Source organism: Lactuca virosa, chromosome 9 (assembly GCF_052849685.1).
Source record: "Lactuca virosa cultivar CGN04683 chromosome 9, Lactuca_virosa_CGN04683_v6, whole genome shotgun sequence".
Lineage (NCBI taxonomy): Eukaryota > Viridiplantae > Streptophyta > Magnoliopsida > Asterales > Asteraceae > Lactuca > Lactuca virosa.
In genome coordinates, this window is record NC_136434.1 from 5,857,640 (window position 1) to 5,872,791 (window position 15,152).

Below are 15,152 nucleotides of genomic sequence, written 5' to 3' on the forward strand. Positions count from 1 at the left end.
CTGTATATTAAATAAATATACAGATAAGGGTTAATATGAATAATAGTCCTAAAGTAAATAATATTTAGCGGGGTGTTGGTGTTGGGGAGCTAATTGATATAATTTTGGATTTTGAGGGTTAAAAGAGTAAGTTATGGATTTAAATTGAGAAGGGTTTCAGAAGTCAGGGTGTGTATGGTAAGTTTTGGACCTAAATTGAAAGGAATTTATAGAATCAGGGGCTAAAGGGTAACTTTTGGATTTGCATTGTAAATAATTTGGTGGGAAGGGACCAAAAGTGATTATTTGGAAGTATAGTTTGAAATGGACACAGGATTAACCCCGTATCCTTCTTTTCCTTCCTTCTCATTGGATAATGGATCCCTAACCCTAACATTGTTATACAGCCGCCACGCGTGAAGACCAGCCGCCACCCTTGTCCCCTCGCACTCCACCCATCGTCACCTTCTCGTCGCATGGTCGTCGAACACCACCACTGTCGCACCTGTCGCCGACGAAATCAAGGTGAAGCAGTAACTATCGTGGGCAGCTGAGGAGACCGCCGAAGACCGAGGATTGGGAGACGTTCGTCCTTGCTTGGCGTCGTGAACAACCGGAAACACTCATTAAGATTGGCTTCTTCTCCTCTTTGCCGTCTCTCTCGCTGTTTGACGTCGTGTGCGTTATTGTTGACGCCTGTGGCTTTTGGGCTGCTGTGGTCGTCATTTCCGGCGACGCCAACCATATAGAAGGCGGCCGAATGTTAGATGCTCGAGTATATTTATGTTGTTAAGGTGTTTTTGGTGTTGTTTGCGCTATATAGGGCCGGAAACCCACCGCCACCACCTCATGGTGGTGGATGCCACCCTTTGTCGCCACCAGCCACCATAGGAGGTGGCTGTGTGTGTTTGTTTATTATGTGTGAAGTAGCATGTGTGATTTTTGGGCAGGAACCACCACTATCATTGGAAATGGTGGTTGTCGCTGCCTGCCGCCATGAGCCACCGCCGATCACCACCGCCCGAGGTGGCAGTGGGTGGTTCCCGGCCTAGTGGAACCCTAATGGACCTAAACACTTGACCTTGGACTGGGTTGGTTTGTTATTGGGCTAGAAACCCTAATTTTGGGTTTGTTGGGTTGGGCCTATTGGCACCCGCGTTTGGACGAGTGGACTGAAGTTATGACTCATGCCGATTCTGTTGTATGATGGCTTAGTGGAAAAATGGACTTAATGGGTTAAGTGAGAAACACTTAACCCTAATCGTCATTTTATGTGAAAACCCTAATTATGCTTGGGCCTTGAGTTGGGCCTTTCTATTGGGCTATTGATGGGTCATCCAAGAACAATCATGTGGACTAGAATATGTAGATGGGCTTTAGTGTAAGGCCCATATGAGGGTTTGGGCCCAATTTGGAAAATTGGGCCATAGTTGGGCCATTAGTGGACTTTTGTGGACCCATTTAGTATTGGGCCTTGGTGGGCCCATTGGTCTTGGGTTATTTATGGACCGGATTGGTGGACCATATTTAGACCTAATATGTGAAGGTTTGGTCTTAGATCCTAACGGGGTTAATTGTGGGTTTGGCTCAGTGTTATAAGTCGGAGTACAACAGCAGCATTTATAGGATCTGTTCGCCATCTGAGGTGAGTCTTCTCACTATACTTACCTGTGTGATGATTTGTGTGTGATCGGAGGGTCTTATTCTTGTTATTGACCAGAGGGTCTTGTTTATACTATTGACCGGAGGGTCTTAGTACATTATTGACCGGAGGGTCTCAGTACATTGTAGACCGGAGGGTCTTAGTATATTATCGACCGGAGGGTCTTATTTGTTTATAATGTGTTTTGTGTTATCGTGCATACTGTGTTTGTGACTTATGCTGCTATAGTAATTTGTGTATATGTTGATCTTATGTGCTTATACTAAGATATGTGATATCATGCATACTGTCTTGTGCATTGTTGGGATAGGACCAGAGGGTTCCACTGAGACACATTGAACGGAGGTTCTTATTCGAGATATAGCAATGAGAGGCTAATGATATGTGTGTGGTATTTTGGGGAACTCACTAAGTTTCGTGTTTACCGTGTTACGTGTTATGTGTTTCAGGTATTTCTCAGGATCACGGGAAGGCACCCGCTTGATTGTACACACGAGATGGAGTTGTGTTTCAAGGATCCTGGATTTTATTCAAATAATTATGAAAATGTGTTTTTGATAATTGATATATTGAGATTTTCTGAGATGTGTTGGTGATATTTATGTGATTTTAAAAATGAAAATTTTGTGTGAAAATTTACGGTGTTACAAGTTGGTATCAGGGCTTTGGTTTGAGGGATTCATATGTGATCTCGGGTATGTCTGAACTCAAACTGAGGATTTGAGGAAAATTTTCTAAAAAGAAACGATTTTTCTAAAACGAGTAAGAGTTTTAAAGAGGAAACGAGGTGGAGCAGTGTGTACAATCAGCCAGAGCCTGAACGGTGATTTCCCAAAATACCATTATTTGTTTATATTATGAGATATTTATGAGATTTTAGAGTTGCATGCTAGAGGATAGGCTAGGTATTTCAGAAATTAGGGCTAGAGTTGCCTGATTCATGATGCCTTAGCCTAGGGGATGCTATTGATTGATATTATCTGCTATTTGCTCTATATGTACTGAGTAGAAGTACCTAGCAGGAATCTTTTAGAGAGAGTCTTGAGCCGAGGAATAATCTAGGAGAGATACCTAGACGAGCATTTGAGGAATCTACTAAGCGAGTAGTTAGAGATCCACGAGAGGTAGGATTGCATGAGATCATTGATGCCTTTTGAGTTATGGAAAGGGCGAGTGGAGTGGTATGCTAGAGTAGTTTCATGTGCTGGTTACTCGATGCCCGAATGTTGCTTGCTTTGTGCTTTGTGGAACTCTTGAATGATGGGAGTCATCTATTAAGTGAATATGACGATATTCAGGAGGTAGATGGCTGGCATCACGAAGAGTTCTTCAGCAGCTGATGGCAGAGAAGTGTGAGAACCTAGGGAGTAATTCTAGTCCGAGGAGTACGTTGTTTAGAGGTGAGTATTCGCTAGAGAGCGAACATGTGTAATGGGAATGGTGATCGAGAAGGTTGAGCAGATACTTAGAAAATCTGGAACGATCCATGTGGAAAGTATGGGTAGATGTGGCAGGTAGTATGGGCCCATACTACTGAAAGCAGAGGACCCATACTCGAAACAGGGAGAATTCTGGAGGTTCTAAGTAGAAGGATGAGGAGAAATAACATGGTTTGGGTACCATGATTTGTAGCGGAGTGTGCTTTCGCCTTTATCAGTTATCCGATCCTGATTATTCAGACTGGGAGTAGGTATGGGAGATTGTGGGGCCAGAGGGTCATGTCGGTTGAGCTTAAATGGAGTATGCCCTGGGTGGGAAAATATGAGTTTAAATCTTGAGGGTTTGGACTGGTGAGGTGCCAGTTGGAGTCGCAAGACTCAAATAGGGAGTGGAGATGATGCATCGTGGAGGATTGCAGTCTGAGTTGAGTGGTCGGGAAATGGCATGTGATGTCAAAATTCTATATTGAGGATTATATTGTTCTTGTTTCCCATTTTGAGAGAATGGATGAGTGAGTTTCTGATGTCAGAGATTAGAAGAAGACCCTGTAGGGCACCAGTAGTTGTGATATTGGCACCAAGATTATTTTGCTGTATGAGAGCATTGAGTTACATTCTTATGCTGGGAAGGAGTCATCAGTGGAGACTGTGACCAAAGAGGACTCGAGTATGCCTTGTTTGAGTTTGGTAAGTCGTATTCCAGCAATTGTTTCAGGAAAACGAGAGGAGTATATCGAGATGACGGCTTTCGTGGCTATGCAGCGGATCGAATGTGAGAGTGAGGTCTCTCGTGCTATGTCGATTCTTGCAGTAGGGTGATGATTGAGGATTCAGAGAATGAAGTGTGTGGTAGTCCATTATCTCCAGGAAAGGAGATAGTGTTATTCTAGGACCGTCGAAATAATTGCATGTGCAGTGGGATGAGGTTCTGGGTGACTGGAGGCAGTCACATTGGGAGGATTCCGAGGTTTCATATGGGGTTCGGGGTACTTGGTGTTATTTGGTCATTTTCTAGAAAGTCATCGAGTGTTGCGTGGTACGTCCCCTGAGTCGGGAATGATACATCTGGAGAGTAGTCTGTAGTGTGGTTGTTTGGGTATGACATTGGGCGATGGTTCGAACCCTAAGTGGGGGAGAACAGGGTATTTTGTTGGGAGGATCATCAATCTGTTCAATTTGGGGTTAGAGGATTGGGTGTCGGGAATCTACTGTACGGTCATATGAGACTTGGGTTTATTGGTGGATGAGGCAAGGTGCAGAGCGAGATGATGCATATTGTACGTGTTCAGAAAAGAACAAGTGTATCCACGGCGAGTAGCCGTCGGTCAGGGGTCTTATTGTGGTCAGGGACTCTTCAGGTTTGCAATGGTTGAGTTCGAGGCGGTTGGTTCGTTGAGGTCCAGTTTCGATTGTTGAGATTTGATAGTTCAATGTATAGATTGTTATCTATACTCCGGAAGGGGCAGCAGTTGATTTGTCAATCAACTTCAGCGTCGGTATGAGTAGTTTCGCATGGGATTGATCAGTAGAGTATGAGGTTTTGGATTGTCGTCGAAGCGTTCTCAGTCACCGATGATTTCTCTGTACTTCAAGTATGAGTTGAAGTGCTTCAAGGGCTCTGAGTAGAGAAAGCTGAAGATCCGAGGTAGTGGCTAGCTAGCATGAGATTCTGTGATGGTGTATCGAGGTATCCGAGTATGATGCCCTAAATTGTTGGATTATTTTGAGACTCAGATTGTGAGGCGGCAATTGGAGTATCGAGTGGTTATTGATCCAGTGGGAACCCATCAGCTAATTGTCATCGGACGAGGATTGTCCAAGAATGTAAATTGTATCGAGGGAAAGTGTTTTGTGGCGGTGATTGTTGTTAGGGGTAATGATGCTTAATCTGGGTGGGTGTGTGCACCTGTACATGATGGATCGCAGGGCATGAGTTTTGTGAACGCATTATGGTGATGGTTTAATGATGAGATTGTGGGGTGATAAGAGAGTGGAGGGATCCAGGTAGGAGTAATCACTTGGGATTATCGGGGAAAAACCATGGGTGAGCCCATGGCGAGCGAGTGAGTGATGTAAGACTGCGGGGAGCCGTAGCAATCACGAGTTAGTGATAGAGTATCGTAAAACTGCGGGGAGTAGTAACAATCGCGAGTCAACGAGGGAGTGTCTTAAGATGGCGGGGAGCTGTAGCACTCATTAGTTAATAAGGGTGTAACATCCGGATTTCCAGGTATCATAAATTGAGTATTTATTTTTGAGTCAAGGAGAGGGACTCGACGAGTTGACGCCTAAACTCGTCGAGTAGGATCGCGACTGCTGACTAGGATTAATGAATGGACTCGACGAGTCGGTGAGTAGACTCGACGAGTCCGCGCTGTGGACAGAAACCCTAAATCTTTGGGCCTGTGCCCTATTTAAGGGTCCTTATGGCCTTCATTTGCGGCCACTCATACCCTGGAGAAAACCTAGCGAGCCAGAGAGCTTAGAGAGAGAGAGAGAGGGCTAATTTCACCACCATAGTGCATTCTTGCAAGGAAGGAAGGAAGATTCAAGCTAGGCTGCTTAGAGGGGGCTCATAACTTCTTCTATTTCATCAAGGGCTTCTGTTTGAGGTATGAATCCATGCCTATTTTCGTGTATATAGTAGATTTATGGAATCTAGGGTTTCTTTACCCTTTCTTTAGTTGGATTGTGGAGCATGTGAAGTCCCATTGAGGGATAGACTTTAGATATGGACCTTGAGAGGTCCAGAGTGTCCCAACAACCAATCTTTATGATGTTACATGAGAGTATTGAGCCTAGGACTCCATTTTTAGAGCTATTTCTTCAAATAGAGCTATATGTGCGATGCATGAACGTAAAGCTCAGACCTTTACGTGACTTTTGGGTGTTAGAAGGTCAGATATATAGGTTAGAAAAACAGATCTGACCTCAGAAGGTCGTTTGAGCATTCTCATGGAAGAAACTCGTCGAGTCCATGAGCGGACTCGACGAGTCGGATCGTGTTGCACCACGATTCGTGATCAGTGGTAACCCATCGAGAGAAAGGTTAACTCGACGAGTCGAGTGAGACCCTAGGAGGATTCAGAGGACACGCATGGACTCGCCGAGTCACCCGAGTGCACTCGATATCTATTAAGAAAGTTGTAGTGGTCGTGACAAGGATTACGGATATATAAAGAATGCCGAAATCCGAGTTATAACGAAAAAGTTATGACCTGTCGAAGTTTCACGACAAAACCGGCTCGGTGCTGAATGTCGTAAAAAGTGAGTTTTCGATAAACTACTTTTTAGCCTTAGTGATCTAAACGAAACTTGTAGTGTTCGTTAAACTGAGAAGTTCGATAAAAAGAACGCCCGAATCTGACTTCGTATGAGGAAGTTATGATTTTTCGAAGTTTCAGCTTAGCAGTAGACAGCTAAAAACTCGAATTTTAGATCGAGTGATTTTTAGCCGACACAACCTAAACGAGAATATAAGGTCTCGTCATTAGTAGCACAACGGCAAAAAGTCTGACGAAAACGGACGTCGGATGAAGAAGTTATGAATTTTTAACGGATTTCCTATCCCGGTCTGTTAAAAATAATAATATAAAAATTAAAATCAAAGTTAGCCGACGAAGTCTAAATGGAAGTTGTAGAGCGTAATTTTACCTACGCGTGCATATAAAGAATGTAAAAAACGGAGCTCGTATGCGAAAGTAATGGATTTTAGAAGTTTTTGCACAAAAACCGAGAAAATTCGCATAGTCACGATTTGCCACGTCACCCTCGCTTAGAACATGCCACGTGTCCGAGCTGCTGAGTCATCCTCGCATTAACAGTACCCGCGGTCCACTAAGAATCCGACGCGTGCCCTTGGTGCGTGTCCGAACCCTCGCCTGCATGCCACGATCCCCCCTACTTCGGACTAGACCTCGGTCCAATCAGGAGAGGACAGCGAGGCCTTCGCACGTGCAGCCACCTGTGCACCCTCGCCTGCGGACCCCACCACCAGAACCAACTTCGGACTGAGGCTTCGGTCCAATCACAAGAAGCCAGCAGCCACTTCGCACGTGCAACCCTCGTGCGAGCCATCACCTGCGAGCTTCGGATCTGCGACGTGTGGCTTCTTCTCAGCGGTTGGATCAGGAGGCTCGCCCCTATAAATAGAAGGGTGCGAGACCTCCCGGGGGTATTTTGAAAACTTGTCACTTTAACCCCTAAACCCATATTTCTTTCATATTAACATCCCCCATATTTCTATCATATTAACATCACTTTTAGCCCCTAAACCCATATCTCGTTTATTCAAATTACAGAGCACAACTCCATTAAAAATCCAGGATCCTCAAAATATAACTCTTTCTCTGGTGTGTACAATCAAGCCGGTGCCGTCCCGCGATCTCGAGAAAACCTGAAACACAAAACACATAACACGGTAAGCACAAAGCTTAGTGAGTTCCCCAAAATACCACATACAACACATACGCCACTCGAGGCTACAGTACGACCCCCCGGTCGATGTGTCTCAGCGGAACCCTCCAGTCCCGTAGCTCGTTGGACCCTCTGGTCCGGTCATAGCTCGTTGGACCCTTCGGTCCGATCTATATCGTTGGACCCTCCGGTCCGGTCTATACAACACATAGCATACATATATCACAATGCACATAATCTCATACATACACATAGCACACAAGACCCTCCGGTCTACACATAGATACCACTCTAGGTAATGTATAATGAGAAGACTCACCTCGGATGAAGAACAGCTCCTATAATCACTGCTGCTACGCACCAGACTCTAACTCTGTGCCAAACCCACAATAATCTCAATTAGGAGCTAAGTCCAACCTCTCACTTATTGGGTCTAAAGATAGACCACCTATCCGCCCATTAATGCCCTAACTCCATTGGGCCCACCAAGGCCCAATAATAAATGGGCCCTCACACGGCCCAAATCCCAACCAAAAAGGCAAGTCCAAACCAAAGGCCCAAAGCATATACATACACTTCTCTAGTCCAAGACTCTATTACATAAGGTCCAAACTCCCGGCCCAACACTCAAGGCCCAACAAAATGCTTAGCCCAAAAACCCCCAGAAGGAGTTATGCAGGGCGTACCGCCCCTGGTACGCTCAGCGTACCCAAACACTCAAGGAACTGATCGGGGACCTCAACCCAGTACGCGGGGTGTACTGGAATTACGCGGCGCGTACCATCAGGCTTGCTTAATCCATTTTCTGGGTCTTAACCCGTTAAGACCTTAGCTCAACTCTTGGATCTGGACTTCCTAACATCTCTTACTCCATAAAGTTAACAACTTTAAGCCTTTGCATGGCTGATAAGGCCACAACACATGAAAACTCTTGCTTTCTTAACCCAAAGTGCTCATAACTCATGCATGGGTAGATTCACACGATCAAGGCCTTATTTTTATGGTTCTCCACCACAAGAAACACTTAAAAGGACAGGTTATTAAGCTCTGGAGTGCATCAACTCATAAAGCCTCAAGCTTGGGACCAAAAACCCTAAAATTGGTCCAAGAAGCACACAACCATAACAACAAGGAAAGTTCTGAGCTTTTTACCTCCAAGTGAAGCTTCTCCCTCTGTAGAACTCAGATCCAAGCTTGCACTCCAACTTCTAGCCTTCACAAGAATCTCCTCTTCTTCTTTACTAACACACAAATGCACTTTAGCTCCAAAAACACTCACACAAGCTTAGAACGAAGGTTGGCTCTCTTTTAGGGTTTCACTCACTCAAATGGTGGCTGAGGATAAGGCCATAACCTTCTTTATATAGGGCTCAAGTCTAAATTAGGGTTTTGCATCTGGGCCGGTTACACCCAACGTAACTTTAGTACGCCCAACGTACTTCATGGAGTCTGCGTTTATTAAAAGCGAATGAGTACGCGCAGCATACTCTTCAGTACGCCCAACGTACTCCTTTGCAACATTTCCATAAAGGGGCTTCTCTTGACAATTTGGAGAAGAGGAAGGGTTAAACAGATATACCCAAATTCCCGGATGTTACATTATCAAAAACTCACTTTTTACGACATTCGGCACCGTGCCGATTTGTCGCGAAACTTCGACAGGTCATAACTTCTTCGTTATAACTCGGATTTCGGCATTCTTTATATATCCGTAATCCTTGTCACGACCACTACATCTTTCTTAATCAATATCGGCTTTATCTAATATTTATTTTCGACGCTCATTTTAGTCTTAATTAATTAAACTCTAATAATTAAGCATAAAACACATAAAACACATAATATTCACATAATTCCTTTTCATTTCTCCAAAATGAGTCACAAAGGTTAACCTAGACTATCACGTCAATATTAATGCCTAGCCTAGAAACACGGGCATTACAATTCTCTCCCCCTTAAAATGATTCCGTCCCTGGAATCACACACCAGCAAATAAATACGGGTAGCGACTCATCATGTCACTCTCCGTTTTTCCCCAGGTGAGATTTGGCCCATTCGTATGTTTCTAATACATAAGCACTAAATCGACCGTCTGGCGTCACAACTCCTTAGTCTTACGGTCAACGATTGCCTCAGTTTCTTCAATTAACCTCTTGTTTTCATCCAACCTTAATTCTGAAATGGGAATTATGTCGGGCACATCTCCTGTGAACTTCCTCAAATAACACACATGAAAGGTGTTATGAATACCCTCCAGTTCTTCCAGTAATTCTAGCTTGTAAGCTTGATTTCCGATCCTCTGAAGAACTTTAAATGGTCCAATAAATCATGGACTCAACTTTCCCCTTCTACCAAATCTTATAAGTCCCTTCCATGGCGAGACTTTAAGTAAAACCGAATCTCCAACTTCGAATGATACCGGTTGTCTTTTCTTGTCAGCATAGCTCTTTTGACGATCTTGAGCTGCTAACATCCTTTACTTCAATTCGGCTTAAGTCAACTACTACATCGAACTTGGTTCTCTGAACCACGTAACAAACTCATCGTAGTCGGACTCAATTTGATATGACCTCTAGGGTCGGAATAACAATCATCTTCTTAGTCATTACCGAAATGAAGGTAATGAAGTACTCGAACAATAACGGAATCAATTTCTAGCTTCTTGGTAACCTTGTGACTTTCCTTGATCCAAGTACGAGTCATGTGCTTCCGGTAGTATAGGCCTCTACTACCATTCACACCTACTCCTACTCGTCCCAAGTATTGTCTCGCAGTTCTCCAAGTCACCATACAAGAATTTTCACATAGTCATTCAATTCATCAGATGACAAAACCAGGGTTTATATTATTTCTTGAAATAATTACACAGAGGTTCAAGTTTACCCTATACTACGCCTCTAATAGGCTACACCACGAGTTATTAACTGCATTACTACTTTATGTCTTAGTTTTGGGAATATAAGGTCCTTACTCCTAATCCCTTATATTTCCATCTGCTTCATTAAGGATCATTTGGAATGCCTTTGGTTTTGGCGGTGTGTTTTTCTTTGGGCAGTCTCTAGAAATATGCCCTTCTTCGTTACATTTGTAGCACACCTTTTTGTTAGATGCGCATTTGTTGGCGTAATGCCCTGTCTTCCCACATTTGTAGCAAGTCATCTCCTCGCTACACTTCCCGAAGTGTTTCTTTTTACACTTCTTACACCACTTTGCTTCGCCTTCTCCTCCTCCAGACTTCGAGAATTTTCTTTTCTCGTTGGACCCTAAAGTCCTTTCAAACTTTCTTTTCTCGCCAACTTCAACCTTGTTGGCGGCTCTCCCCTTAATCATATCTTCAACAGACTTGGCAGACCAGATGGCTGCCTCCAAAGTAAGTGCCTGTCGTACTGGCACCGCATACTCCCATGGAAGTCCCTTTGCGTACCTGTCAATTTTCGCCAGCTCATCTGGGACAATACGCAAAGCAAACTCCATTTTGTCTGTGAAGTTATTCGTATATTCGTCAACGGTCATACTCCCCTTCTTCAACGTTAGAAATTGGTTTTCTAACTCCAGTACGTTTTGGGCCGAGCAGTACTTGCGCTTAAAGTGCACCAAGAACTCTGCCCAAGTCAGTTGCAGTGGCTCATTAGGGCTTAGGGTTTTCCCCAGAGCGTTCCACCAACGAGCAGCACTACCCCTGAACTGACGTACTGCAAAGGTAGTTTGTAGCTTGCCTTGGCAATCACAAGTCATGAAAGCCAACTCCATTTCCGAGATCCAGTCCATTACTCCGACAGGATCTTCTTTTCCAGTGAAGGTTGATGGCTTGCAAGTCATAAAGTCCTTATACTTGCTCCCATTTCTCTCCACTCTACCCTCATGGTTATTCCTCCCAACCACAAGCGGTTCACTATGACCAACCGATCTGCTGTTGTTCCCTTCTTCAGATCAATCGTCATTTAGTTCACGTTGTTCAACAGGAACTAAAGGTTCATCCCTGTTGTTCAGCAACATTTGCCTCAACTCCTCCCTTTGTTCAGCCAACATGGTCTGAATCATAGTTCGTACTCCAGCCATGGTGATGGGTTCTGGTGCAGCTCCTACTATAGGCACCTGTTCCACCACTTGGGGTTGAGGTTGCTGATTTCTATTTACACTTCCAGCTCCACTTCGGGTTCTTTCCATTATAATCTATATACCGAATAAGGCGAATTTAGGTCTTTATCCTTGTTAGACATGTCAATTCCCTTATCACTCCGAAACGTTTACATGTTAGTTCTAATCTCGTAATCATACGCTTAGAATCCTACACACATAAGGTTTCCAGATTCGGTCGGCAACAGACCATAGATCCGAACAAATAATGGCATATATGGCAAACATATAACATTTACCACATAAGGGCATTTTAGGCATCTTTCCTAAAATAAATCGTGTCTAAAATATGGTAGACACTCATCTCACAATCATCACTTAGCATTCTAAGTTTAAGTCTAGAAATCCTACAAATTCCTAATTCGTTTAAACTAATGCTCTGATACCAACTGTGACATCCCCTAATTTCTCGGCTAGAAAAGACCGATTTCGTTTATGCTTTTTAAAATAAAATCAGAGTAATCCTTTTAAAAGGTGTTGCGGAATTTGTTCCCATAAAAACATGATAATTATATTATCAAATCATTTCTGAAGAAATGTATTTTATTCACTTAAACCATTGGGATGTCATCGTCAATACAAAAAACATAAGCATAAACAGAACTTACACTCACTTACACTAGTGATCTACATCTCTTTTAATCTCTCAGTGTAAAGTAACTTCGTATCGATACCTGTGATACAAACAAACTGAGTGGGTCAGGCTTGGGAGCCTGGTGAGCATATAGGGTTTTCAACCCACAATAAATAATTTATTATGCTCAAACATCGAACAATCAACCCAATTACCCAATCCCCATTATATTATTTATTTCTTAAGGATTTACCCTAAGAATCAAATCTCACTCATTCCTAAGGATTCATCCTAAGGAATAGGCACGAAGTCCATCGCTGCCTAAGGTTCATACAACAGGCACTATGTCACATAGTCGTCGGGGTTTATACAATAGGCACTACGTCTCCTAGTCGCTAAGGTTTATACAATAGGCACTACGTCTCATAGTCGCCAGGGTTTATACAATAGGCACTACGTCTCATAGTCGCCAGGGTTTATACAATAGGCACTACGTCTCATAGTCGCCAGGGTTTATACAATAGGCACGAAGTCACATCGTCGCCAGGGTTTATCTAATAGGCACGAAGTCACATCGTCGCCAGGGTTTATCTAATAGGCACTATGTCTCATAGTCGCCAGGGTTTATCTAATAGGCACGAAGTCACATCGTCGACAGGGTTTATACAATAGGCACAAAGTCACATCGTCGCCAGGGTTTATACAATAGGCACTAAGTCCATAGCTGCCAACATACTAAATCCGTAGCTACCAACGTACATCTATATTGTACTTTTGTTGGGTTTTGAGCATTCTAACACTTCTATGGTGTACATGCAACCCTATAAACCTTGGATCTATGTTTTCTTTATTTTACATGCAAATATTAACTATTCCAAGGTTTCATCCTAACTAGCATATTATGAAGCACCTATACTACAAAGTTCTAGTTAGATGACATACCTTTTGATGTAGCTTGATGTCTTCAAGCTTTAAGAGCTTAGCCCCAATAGTGTGGAAGCCTCAAATGGAATCACAAATCACCAAAACACCTTGGAAGAACTTGAGAGAATATGTATGCACACTAAAATCGGCCCACTCTTATTTTCACACACTTGTGCCAATTTTGTGAGCCAAGGACCCCTTTATATATTATGGAGGATTAGGGTTACATCCATGTAAACCCTAATACCCATGACCTTTCATTTACATAGGATCCATGGGTTAAAAGCTCCATGGACCATCCATGAAAGCTTAGCCCAACCTAAATGAACTTGGCCTATTCCATATATATAAGAGTCCATATTTAATTAGTTCTTTTTGATCACTTAATTAATTCTAAATTAATTCTTGATCAATACTAATTAAATAATATGATTCCATATTAATATATTAGAACTTATAATATATTAACATAAATCATAAATATACTATTCTCAAAAGACTATCCATATAAATTGTGCCGGTGAAGTGCAACCCAAATGGACCATGCCGGGTCGGGTCAAGTACATACCAAATATAGTTATGGACTTAGACATTAATCCAACAGTCTCCCACTTGGATAAGTCTAAAACTATTATTGAGTATGACTTCAAAAACCAACTGGCAATCGTAGCTCTTAAAGCCGTTGTCGAACTCTGACCTTGTCAATGACTTGTCCATTAGATAAGGGATCATATATTCCTCCATTCTAGATATCATATGGACTGAGACATGGATTATAATCATTCTCTCTGTCCATTTGTTGTTTCCCGATTTTCGATTTATGATGACTGACTGATTGAACAAATCAAATCAGTCCTGGCTTGGCCAAGCACTCACATGTGTCATCGCTAAATCATCGAGGGGCCCACATATATCGCTTTTATCCCGAAGGTAAAAGGAATGGATAAACTTCGACTCATATGGCTTGTTCTACTACTTGTTGAATCATACACAAAGTCACGTTTTATAACATCGAGTTACCAAATGCGTTTTCGTGTAATCAATATATAACCAACTCATAGTAACAACTCATATCTCTAGGTTTGAAGAATATAAGATATTATCGTCTCATGATCACTCGTGATAAAATCCATGAAGTGATTCAAATGAGCGCGGGTTGAATCCAATACTCAGAACTTATGAGCACTCATGAGTGTTGTAGCACCGCTTTGTCCAACATCTTAGACCTCTACAAGCCAACCCATGACAGTCTTGATTCATATCTACTTCCAACATATGACCGACTATGGATAGTTTGAATAACTTAGTCATTCAGGAAGAATGACCTAGTTTATTCTGGAAGTCAAAACATGCAAAATGAAACACAAGAATAAATGAATCAAATATGGTATCAAACCCTATGAATATAAATAGACCACTTTTATTTATCACCATACTGATTACTCATTATTTCATTGTTTCGGTTTTATCAACTTTATACCTGATTAAAAACACTAGTTGTCCCATGCTCCGAGCATGTACACTATGTTTTTCTAAACAATAGCTTTTCCATACACCAAGTATGCACTCTATGTTTGTCTATGATCCTTACTTTGTGAAATAAACCAATTGAACATAATTTCAATGATTCTAATTTCACACTCCCAAATCCTTATCGAAAAATGTGAGAATTTCAAATTCCTATCATTTATCGAAATCTGTTTAGATTTTAAACTTATATGCACTGACCCTCCTGTAATGAATATGTACAAAGTCACAAAACTTGTCAACAGTCATTACAGGGCATTCCAATGAAGATCAACTTCATGGAAATTAAGTCTCATATTCAAAGTACATAGCTTTGAACATGCTTCTTGCATTAAGTTTTTCTAATCTTACACAGATAACTTCCACCTATGGAGACAACTCCATATTCCCATTTTGACTACCCCTTCTGAACAAGAGTTGCCTCTTTTCAGATTAGGTCAATATGGTCCTTCCAAAGTTAACACTATACTTCCAACTGTCCTTGAGCAACCAA